Source organism: Saccopteryx bilineata, chromosome 2, assembly GCF_036850765.1.
Source record: "Saccopteryx bilineata isolate mSacBil1 chromosome 2, mSacBil1_pri_phased_curated, whole genome shotgun sequence".
Lineage (NCBI taxonomy): Eukaryota > Metazoa > Chordata > Mammalia > Chiroptera > Emballonuridae > Saccopteryx > Saccopteryx bilineata.
Genome location: NC_089491.1, coordinates 205,180,269 through 205,203,734, shown reverse-complemented (window position 1 = coordinate 205,203,734; position 23,466 = coordinate 205,180,269). Strand labels below are relative to the sequence as shown.

Sequence of the window (23,466 nt, the reverse complement as noted above, 5' to 3'; positions counted from 1 at the left end):
CAAATGCAGTTGGGAGAATGTAAATATAAGAATTGGATCACAGACTCCCACATTCCATTTTGTAGATTTATGTAACTTCTTAAAAACACTTTTCCAATCCCTGATATGGAATAAAAGAGATTCAAGCAATCTTGAAACTTGAGGAAAACTCATAAAAGTAATATAATTCTCAAAATCTAAGTTAAGATATTCTCCAATGGTTTCAAAATAGAATATGACCTTAATTTTAGTGATATATTATTGAATAATTGGAGTATTTTTATACATGATACCATAGCTTTAAATGAAAATCACCCAGCTTGACCTGTGGTGGTGCAATGGATAAAGCATTGACCTGGAATGCTGAGGTTGCTGGTTTAAAACCCTGGGCTTGTCTGGTCAAGGCGTATATGGGAGTTGATGCTTCCTGCTCCACCCCCCACTTCTCTTTTTTTCTCTCCCCCCCCCTCTTTAAAATGAATAAAGTAGTTTTTATGAGACAGAGAGAAGGACAAATAGGAACAGACAGACAGGAAGGGAGACAGATGAAATAACATCAATTCTTCATTGAGGTTTTTAGTTGTTCATTGATTGCTTTCTCATATGTGCCTTGACCAGGGGACTACAGCAGAGCAAGTGATACCTTGCTCAAGCCAGTGACCTTTGGGCTCAAGTCAACAACCACGGGGTCATGTCTATGATCCCATGCTCAAGCTAGCAACTCAAGCTGGTGAGCCCGCACTCAAGCCAGATGAGCCCATGCTCAAGCTGGCAACCTCAGAGTTTCAAACCTGGGTCCTCTGTGTCTCAGTCTAACACTCTATCCACTGTGCCACTGCCTGGTCAGGCAAGTCTTTTTTTTTTTAAAGCATCTATACCTATGGAACATGAAGTATAATTATTTATCCCTAATAAATATATAGTGGAAAAATATATTCTCTTCATATTTGGAAAATGACATGAGACTAGAGTTCTGTTACAATGAGCTAACTATAAATTAAAACTCCCTAATTCTCCAGTATTTTTTTAAAAAAAGAATCAAAACATATACATTTCTAAAAGTCCATAAACAATCACATATTTTTATTTTCATTCTGTTTTTAAATGACAATTAACATTTCATACCATGTCTTCATATTTTTATCTCAACTCTGCATTCCAGGATAGTGACAGGGATGCACTATCTCACTGAAGTAGGTGGGAATGGTTCACGAACTCCACCACATGACAGTTTTAATACTTTCAACTGCCTCTGTAATCTAGTGCATAACAGTCTTCCCTTATAAGGGTCACCACCATACAGTATTACTATAATATTACTCATTTTTTCCTGAAAATAACCTAGGGATATTTTGGATTAGAGAAGGTCTACATAGACCTTCCCCTGAAACTTCTCCATTATTTTAATTCAGTTTCAGACCTATGAGTTGAAAAATTCATATCCACTAGGGTATGGTGCTCAAACTTGCTCAATTGGTAGAATCACTGTATATTAAGGTTTTGATTTTGAAATATCATGAAATGATGACATACTATATTCTAACATGAAATATTTGATTCCCAATGATGTGTCCATAATATATACAATTGACCCTTCAACAAAATGGGTCTGAACTGTATGGGTCCACTTGTATCAGGATTTTTTAAAATAAAAATACAGGTGACCGTGTATATTCTTGGTTTGGGGTTTTGCATTCATGGATTCAAAAAACTGAGTTTCAAAAACAGTGTTTTCAACCTGCAATCATGAATCTAAGGGTGTGGAGGGCTGAGTATATGCATTGTTCTATGCCATGTTATATAAGGAACTTGAACATCTACAGATTTTGGTACCCATGGGATCCTGGAGTGAATCACCCATGGAAACTTAGAGATGACTATAGTTAAATTTTTAGGGAGTCAAAAGTTGTACATGGATTCTTGACTGTTGTGCAAGGGTCAGTGTCCATAATCTCCAGGATCAGCTTTACTTTTAAAATCACAAACATCTTTGCACTCAGCCAAATAAAAGCAGGTTTTCTATGTGCTTTCTAATGAAATATATATGATACCATTTATGAATGAGCTTTGTTAAATCAATCTTAGAAAAGACCCTGAATGAAATACTCCAGTCTAGCACTCTGTTTACAGGCAATGTTGGTAGAGGAAAATATGACTAAGGACTCTAATAGGGAAGCAATCAGTAAAATCCAGAAAAAGGAAGATACAAAAAGACAAATGAGTCAGTTTCATTAATAAGTAAACTAGGCCTTGCCCGGTTGGCTCAGTGGTAAAGCGTCAGTCCAGTGTGTGTAAGTCCTGGGTTTGAATCCTGGCCAGGGCACACAGGAGAAGTGCCCATCTGCTTCTCAACCCTTCCCCTCTCCTTTCTCTCTCTATCTCTCTTCCCCTCCTGCAGCCAAAGTTCCATTGGAGCAAAGTTGTCCAGGTAGCTGAGGATGGCTTGATGGCCTCTGCTTCAGGCACTAGAATGGCTCTGGTTGCCATGGAGTGATGCCCCAAATGAGTAGAGCATCACCCCCTAGTGGGCATGCAGGTGGATCCCAGTTGAGCACATGTGGGAGTCTGTCTCTCTGCCTCCCCATTTCTTTTCCTAAAAAAATAAAATAAAAAATAAAAAAATAAAATGTAAAGAACTAAAAAAAGAGAAAATTTATAGCTTGAAAAGGACTTCAGAAATATGTTAACTATATGTTGTATGTGATTTATGCTTAAATCTTCAAATTAACTGTAAAAAATAGCAATTAAAATGTATACACTTATGGAATTTTTTATATTAAAAAACTATTATAGATATTTTTAAGGATAATAATGCTACTGTGTTTTAAAAAATAGTATTCTCTTTTTAGAGAAAAACACTGAATTTTTTATAGATGCATGCATTTTACATGTTGCATGGGTGTGCTTTAAAATAATCCAGGTATTTAAGAATGTGTGAATGATGGGTATGAATAAAACCAGAAAAAAATAAATAATAAAAGTTGAATAGTTGGGGATATTTTGGAGCGAAAGGAAATCTCTATTTTGAAGAGATACCTGCACCTCCATGATCACTGCAGTATTATCTACAATGCCAAGATCTGCAAACAACTTAAGTTTGCTATTGGATGAGTGGATAAAGAAAATGTGGTATACAGCTTGACCAGGCAGTGGTGCAATGGATAGAATGTCAGACTTGGAAGTAGAGGACCCAGAATCAAAACCCTGAGGTCACCGGCTTGAGTGTGGGCTCATCCACTTGAGCATGGGGCTCCCCATGGTCACTGGCTTGAACAAGGAGTCATCCGCTCTAATGTAGCCCCCAGGTCAAGGCACATATAAGAAAGCAATCAATGATCAATTAAGGTGCCCCAACTACGAGTTGATGCTTATCTTTCTCCCTTTCTGTCTGTCTGTCCATCCCTGTCTGTCCCTCCAACTCTTTCTCTCTCTAAAAAAAAATATATTATTCAGCCATAAGAGGAAGGAAATCCTGTCATTTGTGACATGCATACACCTTGAGTATATTATAAAAATTTAAATGAGTAAGACAGAGAAAGACAAATATACTGTATGATTGCACTTATATGAGGAATCTAACAACACCAATTTCATAAAAACCAATTGTAGGTTGGTGGCTGGCAGGAATGTGGGGAAAATGATGGTGGTCAAAGGGTGCAAAGTGACAGTTACAAGGTGAATAAGTTCAGGGTGTATAATGTACAACATGGTGATTATAGATGATAATACTATATTGTTTACCGAAAAGTGGCTAAGAAAGTAGATCTTAAATGTTCTCACCCTCAAAAATAAAATAACTATGTCACTAAACTATTTGAGGTGATGAACGTATATGCATTAATTAATCTTATTGTGGGAATCATTTCTCACTATATATTACACAATGTTATATGTCAGTACATCTCAATATAGCTGGGGAAAAGATGTGAATTATCTACTTCTCCCACACAAAATGTTTGGATAGTTGAACATCTATGTGTGATAAGCACATGGAGGTTTGTTATACTATTCTCTAATTTGTGTATATTTGGAATTTTATGTAATAGAAGTTTTAAAAGAAAAATGATTACCTAAAATAGATTTTTCTTAATATTACTATAATCAGAAAACCAAAAGAAAATGTAGCAAAAGTATATCTGGAAGAATTCACTGAGACAGAAAATTCAGTTCCTGCAGTCACATTTGGGGGTTGAGGAGGAGTTCTGATCAGGATTTGGGCCACACTTGACATGTGTCTTTTTAGAAAAGAGGCTATAAAGGAGCAGAGCAGGATATAACACCTACAAAACCAATGTATTGGGATTGTGTACTAAATGAAGTACAGATAAAAAGATTAAAATTATCTGTAAGGTTAAAAAGAATACTCTTTTTTATTTCACAGACCAAATACTAACTCATGCCTCTTATAGAGTTATAGAGAACTTCATAGATTGAAGAGAATAAGCAGAGGAGACTAGAGGGTAAAGAATGTAATTTTATAGTATTCCAAAGAACAGCTATTAAATTTTTTCTCTTAATTCATAGTATTGAGACCTAAACTGTGTATTAATCACTTACAGGGTCCATATATATTTTTTCACTAATTTCTTTCAGACTGATGTCCATTTTGGTGTCTGGTTACTCAATTTATTGTCAATATTTTGTTATTTCATTAGTTTTGTCCAACTGGGATAGAACTGTACTATTTTGGCCAAAAAAATATAAGTCATCCATATTGCTAATTCAATTCAAATGCTTGCCTCAAAACTGTAGTGAAGCTTTACCTTTTTGTTGGGCCATTCCTGAACTTGTTGGCTTGTATTTGCTTGGATTATAGTCAAATTGAACCCATTATTCCATCAATAATATGCTCCTAAGATGCATTCTGTTTAACATGGAAGGAAAATAACACAGCTTGACCTTTGTGAAGTATTATGAAGAGCTTCAGTCAAGTGGAGGCTTCTTTTATGCTGGCTAGAGTATGTTGTTGCAATCTTAACCTTGAGCTGGGCAGAGTCATGAATAGCTATATAAAATTTCTTTATCTTCATTGCTTCAATGTTAAGAGGTTCTATGAACACAAAGGCATTAAAATAGGATTGAATCTGTAGCTGAACATTTCATTTTATTGCTTATAATAACAAACTAAGAAGGTAAAGTAATAGCTACTATTTACTGAGTTTGTATTTTGACCAAACACTGAGCTAAGGGCTTTACATCCAGGATTATATTTATATACCTTTTCATTATATGTTTGACATTCCAAAAGAGCATCCAGCCAGTTGCTCCCAAAAAGACCACCACTCTCTTCTCCAGACTTAGCAATGGCAGTGAGCAAAGTTATTGCAGCTTTTAAATACATATCCTGCTGTGGGCTGGAGCCAGCTCCTGCTGATTCAGGAGACTATTAATGTCCATCTTTTTAAACTCTAAATTAAGTGACATTATATTGGTAGTTCCATATGGCCATGGAGAAAGAATATACTACAGAAATTAGTTATTGTTCTTTTCTCCCCCCAGAGAGTTAGTTGTTAGACATTCACCAATAATCACTGTATGTGTCTCTCTTTTGTTTTCTTTATATTATTTTTTATAATTTTTTATTAATTTTAATGGGTTGACATCAATAAATCAGGGTACTTATGTTCAAAGAAAACATGTCCAGGTTACCTTGTCATTCAATTATGTTGCATACCCATCACCCGAAGTCAGATTGTCCTTCATCACCTTCTATTTAGTTTTATTTTGTTTTCTTACAAGAAAACTTGGCACTGTGAGGATCAAACATGGCCCTGTTTTTGCTATGACCAAGACAGTTTAGAGTTGAGAACTGATTGTGAACAAAGAAGATGAGGGAATAATGGGACCAGCCTCAGGGGTGTTCCATCCACCAGACAACCCCAATTTGTACCATTTCTTGAACAAACCAGGTAAGTGAGCCATAGTTTTTGAGCCATAACTTGGCAGGAAGAGAAATTGGAGAAACACTCTTCGACAGGGGTCAGCAAACTATGTATAGCCTGGGTGCTAAATGGAGCTGATTTCCTTTTTATAAGTAATATTTTATTGGAACACAGCCACACTCCATTGTTTATATGTTGTCTATGACTACTTTCACACCTCAACGAAAGTGTTGAGTCACTGTGACAAAGACAGTGTCGCCCACAGAGTCAAAAATATATACTATCTAGCCCTTTACAGAAAATGCCTTCTGTGGACAACTGAGGTTGTGATGTTTTTGGTACATGAGTTGTGCTTTATTTTAGATTTTATCCATGCAACAATGAGGTAGAAATAAGCTTAATTTCCTGTTTTACTTAAATCTAATGAAGACAGCCACAGGAATACACACTATATTCCTAAATTTAGTTTATCTATTCATTCAATTTTATCATGTTGGGTAAGATTTCATTCATTATATCAGGGACACTCATAATTAGTCTCACATAGATTGGGATACATAGACGTTCTTTCTGGATCTTTCTATTTAATCATTCACTTATTCATTCATTCAACAAATATTTATAAAGGCTATTAGGGTCCAGCTCTAAGTTCTAGGAATTAGAGGTATACTCATGCATAATCAAAGCTCCTGCCCATACAAGCTTATATTTTAATTGGAAAGGCATATACTTATCTAATATATCAAAAAGTAATAAGCACTATGATGAAAACTTAAAGCAAACAAGTTGTTGGATAATAAACAAGGCATTTTTAAAAATGTTCAGGGAAAGCATCTCTAAGGAGGTGACATTTCGGCAGAGAAACCAGAATACAGTAAAGGAGTGAGCCATGCATTCCTGGGGAGCCAACAGCAAAGGCTAAGGCTCTCCAATGGGTATGTGCTTGGCTGGCTAAGGAAAGGCAATGTGGAGAGTGTAGAAGAGGGAAGTGATGATGTCAACATTATAGGCAGGGGCATGGTCACACAGAGATTTTTAAGCACAGTAGGGATTTTGAGTACTATTCTGATTATGTGCAAACCCACTGGGAAGCTGTGAGTGAGAAGGGTGCTTACTTCAAGTGACTTGCATTTTAAACTAGTGTTCAGTCTCCTGGGCATGGTCAATACTATAGTGGGTAATAAGAGTGGAGGAGACAAGTAAAGATGCTCTTTCAACAATTCAGGCAAGAGATGACATGCATGTGTTGGGTTTAGGGATTACTGGGATCAAAAGAAGACAGTTAAAAAGAAATTTGGATTGAAAATGCTTGTAGACCTCCTAAAGCCTGTGCTAATTTAGTTTTTACTACATAGAATAGAGAGTAAGGAAAATTCATACATTCATTCAACAAACACTTATTGGTCATTAATAAGAGAACAGCAGGTGCTATATACTTGAGACTAGAGGTTAAAAGAAGCTTAGTTTACTGAAAAATAGCTTGCATCAATTAGGTTCCTCACATATCAGTTCTTTCTCTTAATTCATACAAACTCCCCTCATACTAACCCTCTCTATTAAGTTCTCTGCGTTCATCAGACACAGTCAGGACAACTGAGGTTTCTGCCATTCAAAATGCTTTCTCATCCAGAGTTTTCAAATGCAAAGAAGAGATTAAAACAGATGTCTATGAGGTGTACATGAACACATACAGATTAATCAGGATTTCAGTATACAACTGTTGAATCTTCTAAGTCTTTTTATAAATTTGCCCCATCTCTATTGAGATAGTGACATAATTTTCCAGCCAATTAAGCTATGGAATTCTTTGATTCATATTTTAATGATGGCAGTCTCAACTTTCTCTTATTTTTTCCTTATTCTTTCATGGTAACGTTTTAGGTGAAATACACTAAAAATGTCAGATTCCCTTGGAGATCTTTTGTACTGTTTACATAGAAATATATATACTCTCGTATTAACCCTGCAACATTCTGCATTGCCTTGGGTACTGTGAATTTAATATCCATTCCAAAAGTTATGCTTATTCCTTTGTCCTAAACAAAGGGCAGATCTTTGTTGGTTTTTCAAGCCAGCAAGATTCATGCCATTAGTGAACATTTGAGCATTTTAGTAGAGTGGTGATATTGGTTCCTATAATATGGACCTGCCTTTGACTCCAAAGGAGCCTTTACACGTTGGCTAAAAATCTAGGGTTTATAAACAGGAAAGGGAGGGGCAGAATCAATTGACAGACAGTTCTCAGAGCTGAGAATAAGTGTACCAAGCTGATATTCCTGACAGTGGAGATTCTGAAAACTACTGTGGAATCCAAATTGCAACACAAGATACTTTGATGTAACTTAAAAATTTTTAAAGAAACAGAGAAATAACACTATTTATTTCACATATTCTAGATCAAGGGTCGGGAACCTTTTTGACTGAGAGAGTCATGAACGCCACATATTTTAAAATGTAATTCCGTGAGAGACATAGAACGACCCGTGTACGTTACGCATTATCCAATAAAAATTTGCTGTTGTCGTGGAGGACAGCTGTGATTGGCTCCAGCTACCTGCAACCATGAACATGAGAGGTAGGAAATGGATTGTAATACATGAGAATGTTTTATTTTTTAACGTTATTATTTTTTTTATTAAAGATTTGTCTGTGAGCCAGATGCAGCCATCAAAAGAGCCATATCTGGTTTGCAAGCCATAGATTCCCATATCCTGTTCTAGATAAAATATATAAAAATACATATAATATTGTTGACAGACTTTTAATTTTGATAATACTTTAAGTGTGCAACCTTGCCCATATTTGCCTTAGTGTTATGATAAAGGTGAAAAAATGAAATGGGACTTGGGAATCCTCTCCAAGGTGTGAGTAAGCTGCATTGGACTTCTACCTCACTAGCAAGGCTCAGGAAAGTGCCTGGGAGCTTGGGAAGGGTTAAAGTTTTGCCTGTGACACTGAAATTGAGGCCAGCTGTAGGTCATATTCATGTCCCAGTCACAGGAAAATGAACCTGTGAGACAGAATCTAATTATCTGCTAAACCAAAAGCCAGTCTCAGTTCAATAACTTACGACAGAGCTAGCAGCCAGATATAGTGTTACCATGGCAACGTTGGAAAAAGCTCCATTGCAGTTGAGAATAAGGAGGAAGGGAAGGAGCCTGTAACCCTAAATGTGCTGTAGCCGTCTGATCTTGGACAAGTGAGTCTGTCTAGAAAACCAGGTTATTCTATATATGCTTACCATTATCTCTATTCACTTTAATATCTGCTACAATCTCCAAAAAGAAAAATGCAATTAGAATGTATTCTTGGCTGAAAAATAATCCACTAGTAAATGGCTAACTGGGAATTAATTTTAAAGGGAAATCATAAACTTCCTCTTTATCCTCTTTCATGCTATCCTCAAATACAGATAAAATGGGACACCAAGAATGGGTATTCTTGACACTTTATCATTGTAATGAATGGACACAAAATTAATTGTCCATTTTTCTCTCATTCACAAATGCTGAGGTATTTATGAGAGAAACCTGTTGGCAATTAAGCAATAATATTTGCTTTTCTAAGGGGTAAGATTAAAACTGGATAGAAATAATTTTTCTTTGTGAACTCTCCCTAAACTTTCAAATAATTTCCTGGAATAGTGAGTTAAGAAGAATCAAATATTAGAGGGAGATAAGCTCTGGTAGGTTGGTCATTTTTCTTCTTGACAGTTAATCTTTATAGTTCTCCAAACAGCACTGAGTTTCTGAATTTCGAAGATGACATGCCTTAAGCACATATTAACTTCAGTATCTACTTACCATGAATACAATAAAAACAGCATCTCATTAAAAATATTTGCAGAAGAAACAAGAGCTTACCATACAGTAACATGCACTCTCTCTCTCTTACTACTTCAATACTCACCAATAGAGACAAATTATGCTCAAGCTTGTCAGTTACAATTACTGGATTTCAAGGTATTTGACAATTTTGATATGCTATTAATGATGTAATAATAAGACACACCTAACACATAATGTTATCACTTGGGCTTACTCTCCAGTTGTAATACCAAATTTTAATCATATAAATATATATAAATATATAGATATAGCAGTGCCTTTTATGTGTAACTTATAAACACATTAGGTTTGGAATAAGGAGAGGAAGGAATATGAATATGAATAATATCCTTTTCATATGCATGAATAAATTTGTAGTAATGCAAATGAGAAAACACAAAATAGAAAGTAGGTTTCCTCTAGCAGAAATATCACTAAGATGGTAGCCTGACATTTGCCAATATATTAGAGCCACTATGATGCTTTTCAATTTTCTTTAAGATGTCACACCTTTTGAAAACATTTTGCACTACCCTATTATGCTTTCAGTATATAATTATATAAATATAGAAACCCACAACTTCAAATTCAAATTTAAACAACTGTAATGCATAAAAGAGAGCTTTAGAATTTTAAGAAGATAAACATGGGTGGGGGAGGCACAAGGTACATTAAAAAACATCAAAGGGCAAAATGAATTTTCTGATTAATTTCCAGGTACAAGTAACCTAGCCTCTGCTCTTGACCCTAACTTAATTCAAGTAAATGGACCCAGAAAGTGTATCACTTTCTAAGACAGATGTTTCTGAGATCTGATTATTAATAGGGTTTTATTGGTTGGTTGCAAAGATGCCAACAACGCAGTCCAATACACTGGATTCAGTTACCCTGATCTAAATAAGTTTTTCTTTTAATCTTTCCATTTGCATGAATTAATTAGTTAAAAAAGGAAACGAAGCACTTTTATCAGGAAAGCATCTGAAGGAGGTATTGATTCAAATGCTTTTACATTTTAGCTATCACACTTGATTAACTTGCAAATATGAGCTTAATATGATGTAAAGCACCAGATTTCACTGGATTCTCCGTTCCACCTGAATTCCCAGAAAAGAAATTAGAAGTACTAAACGAAGAAGTAATATTAATATGTACTGTTTTTCTCAGGCTCTTCCTTTAGTCGGTGATTTTGAAGAGAAATGCCATGACTTCACACAGCACAGTTTCTCTAAACTCTTCTATTACACATTTTCTCTAGCATCATGACTCTTTACTACATTTTTGTGAGTAGGTTTGTCTGTATGGATGTACATGTTTTTGTTTATTTCCTTTTTTTTTTTTTTTTGGATTTTTTAAAGTGAGAAGTGGGGAGGCCGAGAGACAGGCTCCCGCATGCGCCTTACCGAGATCTACCTGGCAAGCCCACCAGGGGCCAATACTCTGCCCATTTGAGGCTTTTGCTCTGTTGCAACCAGAGCCATTTTAGTGCCTGAGGTGGAGGCAATGGAGCCATCCTCAGCACCTGGGGCCAACTCACTCTAATTGAGCCATGACTGCAGTAGGGGGAGAGGGAGAGGGAGAGAGAGGAGTGAGAGAGAAAACGAGAGAGAGAGAGAGAGAGAGAGAGAAAGAGAGTGAGAGAGAAACAAGAGGGGGAGGGCTGGAGAAGCAGATGGTCATTTCCCTTATGTGTCCTGACCAGGAATCAAACCCAGGACATCCACATACCGGGCTGACACTCTACCATCAGCCAGGGCTTTGTTTATTTCTAATTGTAATCCTAATATCCATTCATAAGAATTGTGCTAAACATATATTCCATTCAATATAAAGACATTGATATGTTCAATTAACACTAAACAAATACAATAAAATAATTTGCACTAAAAAGTAAATTTACAAATGAAAGCTAAATTTACAGTTTAAAATAATCTGCTTGCCACACGGAAGACACTCAATGTATTTGTTGGCTGAATAAATAAATGGGCGTGTCTGCCAATGACTGAGACAAAAAGAGATAAAGCAAAGCCTTGTCTATTAAACTTCTACCATTGGTACTAGCTGCTGTTGAGGAGCCTCTGAAATCCCACAACATCCTCCACTTATTTGCAGCTATCTCTTTGATGCCTTTGAAAACAAGGAAACTTTTCCAAATCTCTTTTGTGCTTCTCTGAAGGACCTTCTTGGGAAGGCCATGGGTTGAAGGTTGGAGAAGGGTTCAGCCTGTGGTTCTTCCCTGCTGTTATTCCTACAGGCATCTACAAAAGCAGTCTCCCTGTAGGGTTCCAGATGGGCAGCACTCTTAAATTCTCTTTGTATCTTATGTCTTCACACCCATCAAAGGTAATCTGTTACCCATTTTCTTCTCCTAGAATTTGCAACTCTAAGAGGAGTGAAATAGGATATATTCTTTGTATATATCCGATTTGTTTCTCCTCCCTCTAGCACTCTAGGCTCCTCATTGTCCACAACCCAGAAAGTTTCATGCTGTCCTTTGTGATGGGAAAATACATCTAGCTCATGTCCCAATCCCTCCTCTACTTTATACTTAACATTTATAAATTCTATGATCCAGATTTCTAGAATCAGGTTAATATTTCTGGCCATGCCCTTTAGAAATTAAAAACAAACAATTTATCTTTTATTTATTTTATTATTATTATTTTATTAAAAGCCATTTTTCTTTTAATAGCTTATTTCTTCCAAATCACAACAGTTTGTTTTGGGCTTAGTGTATTCATTATAAGTTTAAAAATCTACTAAGCCTTAAATCTCCTATTGACTCTGTTCTTGATTGTGTCTGCCATCCCACTAAAGCAATAAATGCCATTGATATTATGAGTAGAGAAAAATGTAGCAACAAACACATTTGGAAAATCTGTTAAAATTTTCCAAACATTCTTCTGTCCAGTTAATTATTTGGCTCTGTCAATTATATATTTTAAATATTTCATTGGTTCTTCATTTCTATTGCCATCACCTTCATTCAGATCATATTCATTTATCCCAATTAATATTCCAAAAAATTATTATATGTAATTATAGAAAATGCCATAAGAATTCTGTTTATATTAAGGAAAAAAAGGATAAAAAGAAACTCAATCTACAACTGTGAATTAGAAAGTTAAATAAATTATATTCTAGTCAAATAGCATAATGAGTATGTGTTAAAATGATAACAGGCGAAAAGTGTTCATTAGGCATTTAACAATTAAAATACAAATTAGAAATAATTATGAAAATAGTGGAGTGTAGGTATGTATGTGAACGAGAGATAAAGGGAGAGAGAAAAGGTATATGTGTATTAAATAAGACAAAAAGAGATATTCTGACTGATGAGTTTAATACATTTTTTTCTATTTTTCTGGAATTTCTAATTTAAAAAAGACTAACACTTGTTATCTTTGTGAGATTTTATTTTGTAAATAAACTAGTTGTCTTTAGAATAATGTAAATATATCCTAAATTGGCTTATGATGGATTTATACCAGTAAACTTAATACCATTGGACTAGTAGGTTTAATTTTAATTTTAGTCAGTAAAATCATCTTTCTAACTTAACATAAAATAATTCCAGTCATTGCAGGATATAAATTATTTAAGGAGGATATAACTAATTATTTAAAATTAGTTATGTTTTTATGAAAAGATATTATGAAGAAATGTCTGCTTCTTTCCAATCAAAATATATTATTTAGATTGAAGGTTAAGATAAATGTCTCTATATTATTTTTACTTTTATTAATTATTGAATGCTTCAAAATTATGTTCACTGTGACAGGGAGTACTAGTTTTTCTGCTATATCTATTCTCCCTTTTCCTAGGTCCTTCACTAGGTAAATGTTCATCCAAAATAAAGTCTACATTTCCATGAACCCACTACCCAAAAGCTCTATGTATTTGATGACTAAGGTCTAAGGGTATAGTGGAAAGTATGTATAACAATTCCAGACTTTATTTTTTAAAAGAAAAATAGTGTCCTTGATCTTGTATTCTTATTTTTATTGACTGAAAATAAACAATATGGTAGAACTCCAATGGTCTCTTGAGATAACCTGGGAAAGAAGTCATTCAAAGAGAGAAAATAGGTAGAAACAGATTAAGTTTTTTTACTTCAAAGTATTCTACCAGTTTCCAATGAGAATGATTTTCAAAGCTACGCAATCACCTCCACAATTTTCTTTAAATGTTTGACATCTATTCTGGGTGTCACATTCACACTATGAAGCCAATATGCCTGAATCAAAGTTCTATTAACTGAAATAGGAACCACGGGGGATCTGATGCTGGTTCACAAAAGGATTATCATAACTTCATTCCTCTAGTGTCAAATGGTAAGAAAAATTAGTGCCATCTTCTCCTTTCTTACTTGCCACTATTTGTATCTCCATGCAATTTATTCAATCATTAAATTCTCTTAATTATACAGTTAAGATATTTCTCACATTTACCTCCTCCTTTTTACACTATCCTTCATAGTTCTTAATTTTGGGATGGTGGCAGCCTCCATTGAGAATCTTCTAAACACTACTAGACTCCCAAGAAAAATAAATATTCACCCAAAATATTTCATGGAATCTCATAGGGACATGAAACATCAAATGGCTAGGGGTATGTGGGCCTCAGGTTCAAAATCTCTGGTTTACATCTCTTTTTTTTGTTTGTTTCTTAGTGTCTAATTGTCTCTGATGTCTTCTTATTTTAACATTTTCTATCTGACTTTTTCTCAACTGGAATGTCAGTCAATAACCTAAGAGTTTTTATAAAATACATCTCTGCATGAATAAGAAGAGAGACATGTCTTCATAAGCCTTGTTGGGTAGTTCTGATATGTCCTTTATGCTAATGTCTTATGTCACACTGACTTCAGATTAATCTTGCATCTTCCATTCGTGCATCTGTCCAAAGTTGTTAAAGGTTTCCCAGTGTCAAATACACTGTAAAACTACACAATTACCAGAAGAGCCACTGTGAGCAGTGTAGGTTTTCCTCAAGCTAATCTCAGCTCAGCTTTCAATAGTCATTTTATAAATGGCACCTAATATTCCAAGAAAACTGAATGCCAAACACAACCCGTTTTTTCTGCTCCTGCACATTTGTACGTTACATACACTGCCTGAAAACCAGCCCTCTATCACTTCCTATAGAATTCAGCCTCCTCTAGGGAATTTTCCATAATTCTCAACAACTCAAATAAATACTTCTCAATTCCCCCAAAATTGTATTTATATATTTTTTCTGAATCTGTCATATTCAACCTTGATGAATTTTTTTTTTTTTTACAGAGACAGAGTCAGAGAGAGGGGTAGATAGGGACAGACAGAAACAGAGAGAGATGAGAAGCATCAATTATCAGTTTTTCATTGCAACACCTTAGTTCATTGATTGCTTTCTCATGTGCCTTGACCACGGGCTTTCAGCAGACCGAGTAACTCCTTGCTCAAGCCAACGACCTTGGGTCCAAGCTGGTGAGCTTTGCTCAAACCAGATGAGCCTGCGCTCAAGCTGGCGACCTCGGGGTCTCGAACCTGGGTCATCCACATCCCAGTCCGACGCTCTATCCACTGCGCCACTGCCTGGTCAGGCCATAACTTTTTTTTTTTTCCATTTTTTTTTTGTATTTTTCTGAAGCTGGAAACTGGGAGAGACAGTCAGACAGACTCCCACATGCGCCCAACCAGGATCCACCCAGCACGCCCACCAGGGGCGACGCTCTGCCCATCAGGGGGCGATGCTCTGCCCTCCGGGGAGTCGCTCTGCTGAGACCAGAGCCACTCTAGTGCCTGGGGCAGAGGCCAAGGAGCCATCCCCAGCGCCCGGGCCATCTTTGCTCCAATGGAGCCTTGGCTGCGGGAGGGGAAGAGAGAGACAGAGAGGAAGGAGGGGGGAGTGGGGAAGCAAATGGGCGCTTCTCCTATGTGCCCTGGCCGGGAATCAAACCCGGGTCCCCCGCATGCCAGGCTGACGCTCTACCGCTGAGCCAACCGGCCAGGGCTATAACTTTTTTAATTTTAGTTTTTTTTCATTTTCTCATGAGAACATCATATTCTTTAAAGAAGAAATTCTAACATTATTTTCTATTTCTGACATAAGCATTTGTTTTGCATAGATTATAAATGAATGGATGGATGAGTAGAAAGGTGGGTAAAAAGATCAAAGTATTGGAAGTCTCTTGTTTTGAATTTTCTATAACTATACTTGGTCACAAGACATTGCAAAATATGAATGTATCATTCAAAGAGTATTTCTGTCGAGAAGTGAGATTTGGGACAAAGATGAAGCTAATAATAAAAATGATAAAGTGAAATCACTACCAGACACTGTTAATCTTTCCATATATGACAAGACAGAAGGTGATGCCCAAATTCTTCACTAATAATTGTGAAGAGACAATCTAAGGCTTAACTGAGTTTACATCACTCTTATAAAGAGAGTTAGCAAAGTATTAAGTAGAAGTTTCTTCCATTTTATGGTTTTAAAGAAATTGCATTGTTCTCCTAAAGTGAATGACAACAGAGTAGGTTATTTTTATTTAAACATTCAATGTCAAGTTCTTAAAATATCTAAAAAGAACTTTTCACATGAGTCAAGTGTTGAGTTATTTTTTATGCCATTTGAGTAAAAAAAAAAAATGGGAGAGTTTAATGCCAGACCCACCTAATACAATTAAGTACATGCTATTCCTCATTGACTCTATAGTACTAATCCTGCTTTTTATAATGCAAGAATATAAAAATAAAAATACTTTTCAGAACATTTTAGGCTTGAGACCTGCCCCATTAAAGTTCAAAATCACTCCAAAATCAACATTATGTATTAAAGATAATCAAAGGTTAACCTAGATGTTGAGTACACAGCTCAGATTACAGGACATTTTACAAAAAAAATTGCAAAACTAAATAGTACTTACTGCTACTATAATATTTTAAAACTATCGATACGTCATGTTTAAAATAAAAATCATACATATGCTACATACACTGCCTGAAAGCCAGCCCTTCCATCACTTCCTATAGAATTCAGCCTCCTCAGCCCTGGCCAGTTGGCTCAGCGGTAGAGTGTCGGCCTAGCGTGCGGAGGACCCGGGTTTGATTCCCGGCCAGGGCACACAGGAGAAGCGCCCATTTGCTTCTCCACCCCTCCGCCGCGCTTTCCTCTCTGTCTCTCTCTTCCCCTCCCGCAGCCAAGGCTCCATTGGAGCAAAGATGGCCCGGGTGCTGGGGATGGCTCTGTGGCCTCTGCCTCAGGCGCTAGAGTGGCTCTGGTCGCAACATGGCGACACCCAGGATGGGCAGAGCATCGCCCCCTGGTGGGCAGAGCACCCCCCCATGGTGGGCGTGCCGGGTGGATCCCGGTCGGGCGCATGCGGGAGTCTGTCTGACGGTCTCTCCCTGTTTCCAGCTTCAGGAAAAAAAAAAAAAAAAAAAAAAAAAAAGAATTCAGCCTCCTCTAGGGAATTTCCTATAATTCTCAACAACTCAAATAAATAATTCTCAATTCCCAAAGAATTGTATTTATATTCAATATATTCTTTCTTAATCTGTTACAGTCAACCTTTACTAGTGATTTTATATTTTTACATACAAATTTAAAATTTTTTTTTCCTGTTGAGATTAAATAAGGAAGTAGGAATATAATTTTAACAGCTAAAATAAGTTAAAATATAATGCACAAATAATCCTCTGATAATCATGATAATTCCAAATATGTTTCAAAAAGACACAAGAAAAGGCTTAGAGCAGTATTCTAAGATTTGTAAAATTAAATTGATTTTCATTCAAATCAGGTCTTTTCTCTTCTTAAAAATGTCAAGGTGTCAGCCTTGGCCACTAGGAGACTGTGATTTATAGTTAAGACAAAGCAATAGTACCAGCTGACTGTCTGGAGTTAAGGTACAGTGTCTGGAAAGGCTGCCAATGACAGTCATCACTTTCTTTAACCAATCAGCAGAGCTGAACTAAAATCCTAGTCTTTTTTCCTCCATCTTGATAAGGGTATGATAAAATACAGTCTGGAAGATTTACTTTGCGAGAAATAAGCAAATATTGTGGGGGCAAAGTAGGTAACATACTTCCACAGACTAAATAACAGATACTGTTATGGCAATCTATGTCTCAGACATTTAGAAATACATACTAATAGGAGCATAAACAGATGTTGCAAATATGATAACTTATTCTAATATACTAGACATCATAGCCTAATTTTGTAATCTGATTAATTAGGAAGAATTGCTATGTTAAAATCCATTTTCAAACTCTCTAAATTATATTTATAGCATCTGTATCACAAAAAAACAGAATGTTTTGTATTAGAATCATTATTAATAGTAAATTAATCTTTTATTTCATCAAGGATGATCTCTAAATAGTTCTGAATAGGAAAGTGTTTAAAACTGCCCAGGTTACATCATGATAAACAAATGGGCTGAAAAAGATAGGGATCTAACATCCTAATCATATAAAATCATATAATGAGTGCAATTATATACAAATACAAATATGTATATATAACTAGTAGAAGATGGAAGGGGATCAATCAATTCACAAACCAGAATAAAAGGTTTCAAGAATCACCTATGTAAAGCTTCCTAGAATTGGTGGTAAAAGTGAAAAAGATATAAATTTGCGGAGCACATGATCATGTCATGGCTGAACACAAGCACTGGACTACAAAATATAATCACCATCGCTTCTTTATCAAACTCCCATTTCTAATAAACCTAAATAATTTTTAAAACATCAAATACCTAAATGAGTCCCAATGTTGACGTTACTGATATATCCCACATATTAAATGATCACAGAAAATGTTAGCCAAATGTAATCAACCCCCATGATATTCAAAGTTGAAATTTGTTGCTGTAGATGTTTCTTAGTTACAACACTTGTACAAAGTACATTTGGGCTAAATAACTTAATATTGTCTGTATGTTGACAGATTTCACTAAGTTTACAAAGGTAAACATATTTGACAGAAGCCCATAACATATTATGCTAAGAAATTTAGAAATTTGTAGTGGTTGTTTGGACCTCTGTTACATTTTTGCCTGATTTGGAATTCTGTCACCTTATGCCATTGACATTAACCTTGATAGGTTAACCCTACCCTGCCCCGCTACAGGACTAATATGAGTAACTTTCATCTGGACAAAGAGGTATCTAAAAATCAGAGCAAATCAGAGCCTTCTGAGAAAGGGAATTGATGTAGGAGAGAATCTTTTTTTTTTTCTTTCTGGAATCACAAGCTCTAAGAATGACACATGATACACGTCTAGAGCTGCTAGTGGCCATTTCTGCCAATGTATAGAAAGAATGTGAGAATGAAGTCACCCACCTTAGGATAAAGTCACTACACTGGAGACAGTAAGAGGGAGAGAAGAAGAAATACTGAGATGCAGAAAGAGAGGGAGATAGAGAGGTGGAAGGGACGGAAGAAGGAATAAGAGAGGTAGAGGAAAGAGAGACAGAGTAAGAGGAGAAGAGGAGAAGAAGGAGGAAGAAGAGAAGGAGGTGAAGGAAGAGGAGAAGGAGGAGTTCATGAAATACATACAGCTTCCATTTTGCTTAAATTGGTTTGAGCTGTGTTCTTTTTCTGTAGAAAGAGTCTGATTAATGTAGTGATTTAAACTAAGACTATTCTTTCTTACCTCTTTGACTCAAATTGTCCCTTGTGAGATAAAAAAATATCCAAGTAGCTAATGACATACTAATTTTTTACCTGAGAGTCACTTTAAAATCATATTGTTCCACATTTTTTTTATTTATTTTGGAAATCAGTTGTAAATCGGGAAAGTGAAAGAGAGAGGTTTAGTTCTATAAGATAACTAGTGGTAGGAATGGTGTTAGAATTCCAGTCTTTTACCTTCTACTTCACTATTCAAGTTCAATGGTGGCATTTGAAATGTAAAAGTAAAAAAATCCAAGTTTATTCTATATATAAACTCCCAGAGAATAGCTTGATTAGAATGCTTTAGTTCTTTGACTCATGTATGTAATTGCCACTTCATGAAAATTTGCATAATCAATACCATATACATTATATTTTTAAAAAAGAAGTTAAATGATGATTTTTAGGAGGATATAAAACATATGTATATGCTACATGTTGGTTCAATTATCCTGGAAATGCCAGTTTTATTAACCTCAATTATTAATATTCATAGTCTATCTATGGTTTTTAAAGACCTTTGTGTGGTATAGGAAATAATATAAAGGCACTGAAAAATTCTAACTATATCCCAACCATATTTTGTCTAAAGCAACTCAAAGTGTATAGGTTATCTCATCTACAACTAGAAAACAGGACAAACCACACAGTATGTTATCTATAAAATATAAAAAAGAATAAAACTGCTGAATTACAAGATTTATAAAATGCAAAGACACAGAAAAAGGACAAAACATGTTGAACAAGTAAAAGATTTCTTTTGTAGACCACAAACTATATGAGAGCAGAATTTCTTTTTCTATTTCTTACAGTTAATACACAGGAAATATATGATAAAGACCTTGAGAGTAAATTTTTTTTTCCTGAAGTAGAAATGATTTTCTAATGGTATCTGCCTCTCACACTAAAATTTTGGTGATGTAAAAAATAGTGTGTTTAACAAAAGCAAATACTAAGGCCCAAAAGGAAGAAATATGCTAATATTAATTGAGTGGTTTCTGTTTATTTTGGGGGGGTTTGTTTTTGTTTTTTGGTTGTTGTTTTTTTATTTTTTTTAATTCATTTTATTGGGGTGACATTAATAAATCAGAGTACATATGTTCAAAGAAAACATCTCCAGGTTATCTTGTCATTCTCATTGTTGTTTTTGGTGCTAGGAATGAGGCTAAGAAATTTACATAGATTTTTTTTTTTTTTTATCAACAATACTAAAATGTCATTACGACTTAACAAAATGAAAATTAATTTAGTTGTTTAGTAAATGATGACCCAGGCTGCATCCGTTTGTAGTTAAATTGCCATCTTCTTTACAACCTGTAATCCCTGAGGCAAAGAATGACAATCTTTATCCAATATTCATGTTAACCCTAAAAGTAGACATTAGGAAAAAGCCAGCTAAAAATTTCATCCTTTAGTCAAGGCCATATTGGCCTTCATATAAACTTTATAAGCAGTCTTTTGACTCAACATTAGGACTAAGAAGATATATACTCTTATAGATATGGGTACTCATGATAGATAAAGAAAAGGTAAAGAGCATTTTCTAAAGTCAGTAAGAGATAAGGTAGGGATATTAATCTTTCCAATTTAGCATCACATAGTACTATGTATTATTTATCAACAATTTGTTCTTTCAGAATTATTTCATTACATTCATTTAAAATATAAAGCATAGAATTGGATAGCACGAAATTAGAAAGAATACACAAGTTGAATGTCTTCCTTCCACAGTAGGAAGAACAATTCTATGATATGTCTCATTGCTGAAAAAAAAATACATCATCTCTTTGTCCTATGCATATATTTAGGTGATTTTAGTTCGTGCACTAAGTGGCCACCACGAGAGTACTCTCTAGAGAAAGAAAACACATTTTCTTAAATATAACGTACAATTCCTTTGAGATTCTATTAATCACTTTTTCTTTCTAATTGAAAAAGTCACCACAGAAATTAGAGTACGAATTTCATTATTCTAGAAATAACCTTAAAAGTTGACATGTTTGAACAATTGTTTCAGAAATCTTTTTTAAGTAAATTTTCATTTTCTGGCATGGCTTGAATTGAATTTTAAACTTTCTGCTGCTTGTCCTCTAAGCCCCTCTGGTGAATTTAAATAGGCTTCCTTATATATTTAGTACATTCAGGAATTCTTTGTCATAAGGCCTACTCTGCTTTATTATTAGAAAGCTGTCTCGGAAGTCCAGCAGCCAGTTTGGTTTTTGCCATCAATAAAGAGTCTACTTTCCCCGCCTACTTCTTTGAAGAAGTTGAAAAGGTTCCATGTTGGGTGAGGGGGGTTGGGTCAGGAAGAGAGGGAGAAGCGAAGGGCACCGACTGTGGTGTAATCCCCCAACAAAAAATGCTGTCTAATGTGGAAACCACCCTGAGGTTTACACATGCACAGGCTGGGCTTAATTTAGTGTGATGTATAACAGAGTAATAACTTAGCCAAGGCCTGGTTCAGTTCCCCTCCTCCTTGCTAAGAATAGCAAGTCTACTATGAGAAAGACATTACTTTTTTTTTCTTTTTGTAAATCCTATAAAACCAAATACTTCCACTTGCTAGTGTTTCAATGCCATACAAATCTCTTACTTAGGATGTTTGGAAACTGGAAAGACAATCACAGTTTAAATCTATACTATCTCATAATACATTTATATACTGAAAAAATATATAGAAAGATTTCAAGAAACACCTACAAATTTGGGTATATAAAATATGGATGTTGACTCCTGGACTAAGGAAAGCTAATTCAAAGGCAAGGAAAGATGATTTCACAGAACAGTCACCTGGTGCTCACAAATCAGAGAGGGAGAAGCTTCTTAGAAAAAAAGAATGGTTAAATGGCTGCAAAAAAGAACCCAAAAATATTAAAAAACCTTAAAAGGTTAAGATAAATCTAAGAGTTATTATTCTTACTTAGTTGACATACTGAATATACTCTATGATTATTTTCACAATTGTTTTGTTTGTATAGGAATTATTAAAGTAACAAACTTAAAATCCTGCTACTTATATCAACAATAAAAATTTTATTTTACCATCTGAGAATTTTTCACTTTTAAATTCTGTATAAAATAAGCATGGAATTAGTTGACAGATTATACAAAAATTAAGCTATTTAACTTCAAATTCATTTCATCTCAATTACTATCAAGTTCCACCTGCTTTTAAACTTCTATATGTAAAACCATTACATTTAAGTTAATATTATGGGCTAGTAATGCACTTCATTTGATAAAACTACATTTAATATGGGAAGATGTGGTTAAACAAAAAGCAACCTTCAATAAAAATTGAAAAAATGTTCTGAATGATTTTAAGATGGTGTATCAATTTTTATACTGTTTTTCCTAAGACTTAAAAAATAAAAGATACGTATACACACACACACATATGTTAGTGTGTGTTTGGTGTCTTGTAGAACAGAAAATAAAATATGGAGGTGACATAATACCACCTAAATTTCTGCAGAATAAATTTGAGTTCATAAAGCTATACTAAAAAGTATATTGTGCAAATGCTACAAATGCCCAGGATTTAAAAAAAATTTAAAGAAGTTTAGTTTCTTTTTTTTTTTTTTTTTTTTTCATTTTTCTGAAGCTGGAAACAGGGAGAGACAGACAGACTCCCGCATGCGCCCGACCGGGATCCACCCGGCACGCCCACTAGGGGCGACGCTCTGCCCACCAGGGGGCGATGCTCTGCCCATCCTGGGCATCGCCATGTTGCGACCAGAGCCACTCTAGCGCCTGGGGCAGAGGCCACAGAGCCATCCCCAGCGCCCGGGCCATCTTTGCTCCAATGGAGCCTTGGCTGCGGGAGGGGAAGAGAGAGACAGAGAGGAAAGCGCGGTGGAGGGGTGGAGAAGCAAATGGGCGCTTCTCCTGTGTGCCCTGGCCGGGAATCCAACCCGGGTCCTCTGCAAGCTAGGCCGACGCTCTACCGCTGAGCCAACCGGCCAGGGCCCTTTAGTTTCTTTTCCATATACAATGTCAGTCACTCAGAGATCACTGGAGTTTGAGTGCTAAATTAAATATGTAGTATGTAATTAAAATAATCCAGGTAATCAAAACGATTCCTGCATTTTCTGCTTATAGAAAAGTAGGCT

The 23,466-nt window shown here is 35.5% G+C and overlaps 1 long non-coding RNA gene across 1 annotated transcript in view; it reads right to left on the bottom strand.

Moving 5' to 3' along the window:
- Window positions 1–1,129: 1,129 nt before the first annotated feature.
- LOC136323115 (uncharacterized) overlaps window positions 1,130–23,466 on the bottom strand; it is an 80,505-nt gene continuing 58,168 nt past the window's right edge. The window contains exon 3 of the long non-coding RNA XR_010728918.1: window positions 1,130–2,572. This is a non-coding gene — a long non-coding RNA (uncharacterized lncRNA). The remainder of the gene's footprint in view (window positions 2,573–23,466) is intronic.